The sequence below is a fragment of the Aegilops tauschii genome, chromosome 3 (genome assembly GCF_002575655.3).
Source record: "Aegilops tauschii subsp. strangulata cultivar AL8/78 chromosome 3, Aet v6.0, whole genome shotgun sequence".
Classification (NCBI taxonomy): Eukaryota; Viridiplantae; Streptophyta; class Magnoliopsida; order Poales; family Poaceae; genus Aegilops; species Aegilops tauschii.
This window is the reverse complement of record NC_053037.3, coordinates 12,218,377-12,226,751: the sequence shown is the minus strand read 5'-3', so window position 1 is coordinate 12,226,751 and position 8,375 is coordinate 12,218,377. Positions and strand designations below refer to the sequence as shown.

At 43.5% G+C, this 8,375-nt stretch overlaps 1 long non-coding RNA gene across 2 annotated transcripts; it reads left to right on the top strand.

The window, feature by feature from the left end:
• The first annotated feature begins 1,410 nt into the window (after positions 1 to 1,410).
• On the top strand, positions 1,411 to 3,926 carry LOC109777857 (uncharacterized). 2 transcript variants are annotated; one of them, XR_006671589.2, is made up of 4 exons: positions 1,411 to 1,843; positions 2,841 to 2,885; positions 3,493 to 3,544; positions 3,649 to 3,926. It is a non-coding gene; the product is annotated as an uncharacterized lncRNA (long non-coding RNA). The 2 variants fall into 2 exon arrangements; XR_002236441.3 differs by having other exon boundaries at positions 1,411 to 2,885.
• The last annotated feature ends 4,449 nt before the right edge of the window (positions 3,927 to 8,375 follow it).

Below are 8,375 nucleotides of genomic sequence, written 5' to 3'. Positions count from 1 at the left end.
GACATCGGTCCGACCAACGCGCCACAGCCAGTCTGGCCACCCCTCCTACAGGCGCCTCACCCATCTCTCTTGTTATCTCTGTCTTGGCCAGGGAAGACATAGGATCTCACATTAGGTGAGATCAATGAGATAAATAACAAAAGATTATATTTAGACATTCCGAGAAATTCTGAAATTATTTGACAACATATCTACGTGGTGTGTCTACAACTCCAAAAAAATCAGCTCAAAACTCAATGTAGAGCTTGAGATTCAAAAAAGACAAATTCAAATGTGAATAGTGACAACTTTGGGTCAATAGTATTTTGACATTATATGATTGTGAAGGTATTTCTCTTTCCTCCATGCGTTATGACTCAAATCTCTTCAACACGCTACTAAATGACTTCGCTAAGAAACACTTTTCCCTCGGCGAAAGTATGCCCTTGAATTGCTTCTATATCAAAGATTACCTAAAATGCATCCGCCAGCTTGTTATGACATGACCACTCCTTTGCAATGTACGCCGCGCCATCATTGTCGTGGAAGAGCGACATCGGCTCCACATGGTCTCGCCACCCCTTATCAGTGAAATGCGTCAGGAAGCCAGTTCTGTTGAGACGCCTACTGCATTTGTATGTATAGCGGTCCCATTGACTATTTGAGTCTTTGTATTCAATATTTTTTTAAACAAAATGTACAAGTCTAAATATCTGTTGCCTTAGACTAATACAACAAATACTTGTTATATCAAACCCAACGAACGTGTCAATCCAACCCTACTCAAGTAAGAACTTGCAAACATGCTTATTATTTTTACGTCTTAATAACTCATTTTTCTTGTATATCTTTTTAGTGACACACTATTTGGGATACTATTCTAAATAGTATATATGTTTCAAGTACATCTAGCATAGTAGATAATGTCATCACTCTATTGTACATGCTAAGATACATTTTTTCATAAATTTCTAATGATAGCATTGTAAGCACACCGTCTTTTTTTGTTTAATACGTGCGGCATGGGCGAGCCACAGAGGAATTGGCCGGCGGTGATGCACAGATGATGGGTGGGCCGGTGCTGCCCTTGGTCCCGCTCGTCAGTACCACTGACTGCATGTCCCAGGGTGTAAGGTGTAGGGTAGTGTTTTCTCCGGTCAACAGTTGTTGGCGGGACGCTCCTGGCGCGCTGCTCGCGACGTGCGTTGGGGTTGGGGAGCAGTTGCGGAGGGGTCGGCCTGTACGTGCACCCGGCTTCTGCACCCACCTTTGGCCTACCGCGATGACGGGTGGGCCGGAGCTGGTCCTGGTCCCGCTCATCGGCTGCCGTGGATGCATTCGTTGGTTGCGGTCGCGTGCAGGGCGCTGCGTGTGGCTCAGTTTCAACAGAAAAAGAGGGCAAGGGAAAAAGCGAAGCGCCTCCTCGCGCACAAACCACTCCTCCCACACGAACCCTACCCGCCTCCACGGTCGCGCATCCTCCCGTGTCAATCGCGACCACCTCCCGTGTCTTGTCCAAACCTCCTTGGCGGGCTTGGAGGAGGCGTGCAGGCAAAGGGCGACGGTGGCGGCGCTCGATTCGTTCTGTAGGAAGAGAGAAGATGAGAGGGAGAGAGAGAGAGAGGGGAAAGAGGAGAGGGAGGCGTCGCGTCGGACGGGAGAGGGTCACCGGCCGGCGAGGTCGGGCTCGACCTTGTGGTTGGTGGCGGCTCGATCTGCTCCGATCCTGGATCGGGACCTACGAGGAGGCTGGGGCACGTTTTCTAACCTGCAGCGGACTGTACAGCTAGCGGGAGCGCCGGTCCAGGTCATGGGCACAGCTCGGTCGAGCTACAGCGAGTGCACCTAATTCCAACACATCAAGGTGAGCTTCAAACGTCGTTCCCTCTTTTATTCTTCTCAGGCAACGAGGGGTCAGTGGAAAGGCAATGTGTTTGATATGTGGAGTTGGTGTTGAGGCTGGCGGTAGTAGACAGGGAAGACGCCCGTCGCTTGATCTTGAGAGTTAATTCATATCACTTTTTTTCTTCAAAGTGTGAGGACATTTTTTAGATTCTTGTTTTATTGGTGTGTTTTGTTCTTACTGATAAGTGGCAAGAAAGAAAAAACCTGCTTCAATTATAGAAAGTGTTGTAAGAAAATTATGAGAATGGAATATGGACTGCATATATACCTACTATGATGCAACTGTTTTGCATTCGGGGATTGGATTACAAATTCCTCATGTTTGTGTACACTGATTTCTCAAAAGTATTATGTGCTGCACATGTTTTTATTTCTTTTGGACTAATTTAGAGCAAGGTAGGTGTGAAGGCTGCCGATCAAGGCTCAACTCAAGCAAAACTTGACTTCTTGATTTTTTTTTGTCGATGTAGCATCTGAGACGGACTTACTTCTTTACCCAGTTCTACTCTGTAATTTCAGAATATATGTTGTCATGTGTTTGTCATGTGCTTGCTTCAGCTTTCGGTGTCCGGATGACTATATATGAACAAGACTTGCCAGGTCCGGATGACTATATGAGCAAAACTTGATTTCTTATTGTTTTGTCGATGTAGCATGTGAGACTGACCGACTTCTCTACCAGAAAACAAGCCTTTTGACCTTCTTATTATGCATGCAGGTTGAAGATACTTAGGTTATCACGTTCTCCTGCAAACTGAATTAATTCCTCTAAATATTATCACAATCTTTCTTTTCTGTTTAGCCTAACAAATGTCAAATTGTGTCTTTTCAAAAAGTAAATTTTGCTGTCTGAAGTTTGTTTGGAACACTATATTACGAATTTACTATCAGTTCACAGGTTCTTGATTATCTATAGCCTACTCTGCCACGCAGTGATCCAACCATTTTTTACTCAGGTTGTCGTTTGCTCATTGCTGTCCTGGCTGTGCTTCTTCCTTCTGGTAATGTACTGCTCCTTAGCTTCTTTCTTTGTATTTCTTATGAGTCCTACGTTTTGTGTATGCTGCTGCCTCTGCAATTGATAGTATGTGCTTTCTTATGCTTGGTATAATTTGGTGGGTATGTTTTCTGGCGCTAGGCCTACTTTTGTCTACGGTTGAGCTGTCTGCATATACCATGGGTTGTGCGCTTGTGTACTGATGATGATGTTGGCATGGTTTATTGTCTATTCTTTCTGCTAGATTAGCTTACAATAACATTGGTGCAGTGGAGGTAAAAATACATTGGCTGGTTGTGTATCTTAGTTTGGCTGAAAGCACAACATGTCAAATTGATCGGTGGCCATCTTCCCCAATTTCTGCATATTTATTATTGGAAAGAGAACCAGGCTACTCATCGATTAATAAAAGCTTTATAGCTCTGTTCTCCTTCGATTCATTTCTTCAGTATTATTCTCTTAGATTAAAGGTATTATTGTGATGTCGTCCTGTTGTTCTGTATGTATTGGATGGCCTTTCAGACATGTTTTAATGCATTGTTGGTAAATGCGGTTTATGTCTGCATTGTTGTGCCTGTGTTCTTACGTTTTTGTCTGTGTTTATTTTGCAGGTTAGACGAACTGCTTTGTTCCTAGACCTGCAGCTCGTTTTTGCTCCTCAAGGTTTGCTCTCCTTTTCTTCTGCATGTGCATTATTTGTGGCTATAGATATATTTATCTTCGTGCGCGTAACTGATGTCTAGCATTGCTGAAAATACCTTCATCAGAGCTGGTCTCCACGCCTTCATTAGAGCTCGTGTCCACGGCTTCAGCAGAGCTAATGCTCACAGGATCATTCATGCGAGCTCCCTCCGTGGAGGAAACCTAAAACAACATAGATTTTCAGTCAGCACAGACTAATAAGTCACATTACTGTAACGGTGTGTAAATATGCCAGAGGTTTTGAATGGGGCTTTATACCACCAAATTAGAATGTGTATATATATCTCATTGTACACAACAAGACACAAGTTTTTTTTACTAAAGGAGATTATGTTTATTATGATATGTACTTGCCCATAGCTAAGCTAACTAAAACGTACTCTGTGCTATCAAAATAAAATATGTATACACATGTCATTGTAGACACCAGTCCACCATGTTTCCTATTAAAGGGGATTCAACTATGAATATTTGTTTCATTGCACACATAGATTTAGGGTGCCTCTGCGCCATTTGGCGCAACGGGTCCACTAGTATCTAGAATACTTCCTATAGTGTTCTAGGATGCATAGATCTACTTGAAGATTAAGGATGTCAACTAGAGAGGTGAATATGCAACTAAATAATTTTAATTAAATTAGTTGATTTAGTGATAACGAGATTAAAGGTTTACTAAACTGCAACTATGAGTTAAGGTTATCACTATGCAAGATAAGAGCAAGTAAAAGAAATAACCTAAGGGTCACTGAGAGGGTGGTGTATGCTGATTTAGAATCCTTGTGGGGATTCTACATGTACATTGGAGATGCTTAGACACAAAGCTCATTCGATGCCCCAAGGGCAAGAGGCATCGGAATCATTCAGGATCCTCAGCTTCGCAGAGATTAGAGGTGCAATTCTCGTCCATCGTGGTGTTGGTATATTATCTCTTGACCTTGAGAGCACGAAGCTGGAGAAGATCCAGGGAAGAGAGAGTAGCAGTGGAGTGGACCGGTATGTAGAAGAGCTCAACAATAGGTCTTGGTGTACGTACAATAACCGTGTGTTTTACGTGATGGATTGATCATCGTACATTCTCCACCTCCTCTCTGAAAGCCTAGGAGGTACAACAATGAGGTGAGGCAGATGCTTGCTAGATGTATCAAGTTTGGATGGATCAGCAGCTAATGAGGCAGATGCACGCATTGGTGAATCGCTAGTTGTTTGTTGATGCACGTTGCATTGGATTGATCAGCAACAAATCTATGCAGTATAACAAGAATATGTAACCACTCTATTGCAGCTCACGCAATTCTTGCATATGTGATTGATCGTGCGGCGCATGCTCCCTTGGTTGATGCATGTTGTGATTGATCGTGCGGCTCATATCAATTAGAGGGAGGGTGTTGCACTTACCACTTCAGGACTCGAACACGTGAGGAGTATTTCATTGGGAAGTTCTGAACCCATGAAACTCGTAACATCCACTCACCATTAGGAGGGGGCACTTTGACGGCGAAAACCGAAAAATCAAACAGAACCGAACCGTTTTAACCGATTGACGGTTTATTCAGTGTTTGGTATTACGGTTCCGTGAAAAACATGGCTGCTCTTCGGTGTTTGGTTTTGCGTTTGGTTTCCAACCCTAAAAAGCAATATTCACCGAAGAAACCGAACTGAAGCGTAAAAGTCGACAACTCAGAGTATATGGTTGCAGCGGACTCTCGGCAGGCCGTTCAATACTTAATTGGCTTGTCGGAGTTCTAATCTCTTAGTGCATTCTCAAAAACGAAAATCCAACCTTCCATATAAGTATAGTACATAACATCATGCTAGTGATTAGTTTAATCTACTTGAATATTTTACTATTATTTTGCATGCGACGATAGTCAAGAGCTAATGAATCCTTCAAACAAGTAAGTATAGGATTTCGATCATCTATGCGTACCTCATGAAACTGGTTATTTTGTGCATTCAATACAATGCTCACTCCTACTGATGTTGCACTTAGGTTTTTCGGTAACCAAACAAACCGATTCCGGTTAATATGGCTGGGTGCTAAATTTTGTGTACTTATTTCGGTGGCTATTTCTTTTGAACTTAAATTATAAATGACCGAATAAACCAAACACCTAGCCCTACTCATCATTTACCTGGGTTGATGAGAATGTTGAGATGAATCCTTTAAACCGGATGTGAGGGAGTATATTGCCTTTCTCAGTACTCTTACTTGATTGAAAAATATTGTAGAATCTAAACTAATACAAGTCATTTGGGCACCTATCTATTATTATATTATTAAAACTAGCAAAAGGGTTTGTGCGTTGCAACGGGACAAAAAAGAAATCATAATCACCAATGGCCATGACAATATTTTGCTGCATCACCAATAACATTTTGGCGAACATTTTGTTCAATTTCATTAACATCTTTTAATACATGTACTTTAAAAAAATCATGAATTTTTGGATTTTCAAACATTTGTTTTTAAACTTGTGAACATTTTATAAATATGAGAATATGTATTAAAGAATTAGTAACATTTTTTGAATCCTCAAATATTTTATGATTTATTGAACATTTTATTTAAAAATTCTCATTTTTAAAAATTTTAGAACTTTTTTGAAGTACCAAATAATTAAAGGAGATAAAAAAGGAAATAAAATAAAATAAAACAGGTCGCCCACACATGGGCCGGCCCAAATGGGTGCGCTGCGTCTTCTCCCAACAAACAGGGCGCAGTATAGGAGGTCTCTACTGCATGGCCCGGCCCAGGCGGGGGGATCCTCTGTGTGAAACTTTTTTGTTACTTATAGGTGGCATTGGTAGGTACTCCCTCCTTTCCGGTTTATAAGGCTCAATTCAAAAATCTCACTAACCAAGTTAGATAGTGTGTGGTGGAATACTTTTTGTAGTTTACAAAAACACCCAATTAATGCTCTTGTTTTCCTAAAAAAAAGTATGTTACCAATGCATTAATTGCAATGCATGCATGCATAAATTACATGCATTGGTCAATTTTCTCTTAATACTTGCATGTAATGATTTAATGCATCTTGAAATCTGAACATGTGATGGGGAACAACCAAACTGAGTCTTATAAAATGGAAAAACTAAAATTTTGAGATAAGCCCTGTAAACCAGAAAGGAGGGAGTAATATTTTATAACTTTGGGGCAATTTATGTGACATACAGCAAAAAGCACTATTAACTTTATTATTAGGTATAGATAAAAGGCAATGCTAAAAAACGGTATAGATAAAAGGCAAACAACACACTACATTCTTTCATATAGGCTAAAATATAATATACGTTAATTCTGAACATTAGTGGCTAAGGTTACGAATTAACACATCTAAAATATGTTCTAATTATGTATGTATGCTAAAGACGTGATGATTCCTGCTGGTGTGTACATTGACCAGGCACAGTTTCATGTGGTTCAAACTAGAGTCAACTATATATTTCATCCGTTACTTTTTACTCCACATATCAAATTTGTTCTAAGTCAAATTCCTAAAGTTTACCCAAATTTATATTAGAATATATAAAATCTGCAATACTAAAGATATATGATATAAAAGTTAATTCGATGATGCATTTAATGATACTGATTTGATATTGGCTTTTTTTTTAAAGGAGGAAGACCCCCGGCCTCTGCATCTGGATGGTGCATGTAGCCACTTTATTAATTGTTCACACAAGACCTTACAAAGTAATACAACGGTAAGACTAAAGCCACCGTCTAGGCAACATCTGTCGCTACTCCTATCCAATTGATGAAGCGATGCTGATAGTCTGGGTCTAATACCAAGCAGACCTCGCAGCCAAACCTAACATCTAAGACCTGAGTTCCCATCCAAGACACCTGCCGGGTATGGGTCACCCACCGGTCCGGCGCACTCCTTAACCAGGACGCCTGCCGGGTATGAGGCCGCCGCAGCCACCAATTCATCTTCAGAGCTGTACTGCTGCATCTACCTTGCCCGGTCTAGCTGTCGTCGATGCCACCACGACGCCAGACCGCGTCACCCTCCTGCGCGAGTCCATCTCCGCGCATCGGACGCCGAGTCACCACAGCGCCATGCCGCCGAGACCCGCCGCCATCAATGAGTGAGAGGACGCACCGCTCCACCAAAGAATCCGTCCTCTGGTCCCTCGATCACGTGTGTACCTCCAAGAAAGACGCCCCCAAGGGGGGAACGACACGAGAGCGCCGCCGTCATCCGATCATCCGATCTAGGGTTTCCCCCGAAGGTAGCAGAGAGTGGCCTTGAACTTCTCCACGGCGATGCCTTCAAGAAGGGAACGATGCAGATAGCGCCGCCACCGCCGGCCTTGGCAGTAGGCGAAAGCAAATTTTCACCCAGATCTGTTCGAAGGAATCCAACTCCCATGCACGGCCGCCGCCACCACCAGGCTGAGCACACGCCGCCGCCGGCACCTCCACGATCGAAGTCACCAGCGGAGCCTGGCCACCAAATGCACCACCGCCGCCATCCCACAGGGCCACCGGCCACTCCCATCTCCAAAGCCCCCATCCTCGATCCAATCTGGGAGTACCCAGATCCGCCGCCAGGAGGCAACGCCCATGCCAGGGACGCCGTACCACCGGAAGGGATGCCACGCCGTCGAGCTAGCAGGGCATCAGGGGAAGGCGCTGGGGACGGAAGTGACCTGCTCCCTACGGCGCTGTTGAGGAGAAGGAGCCCCGCATCCCACCTCGCAGAATAGGTGACGAGTAGCCCCGCCGCCGCCAACTCCACGAGGGCTTTGCCTAGTGGCGCCCGTCGGCGGCGGCGAGGGGAAGGGA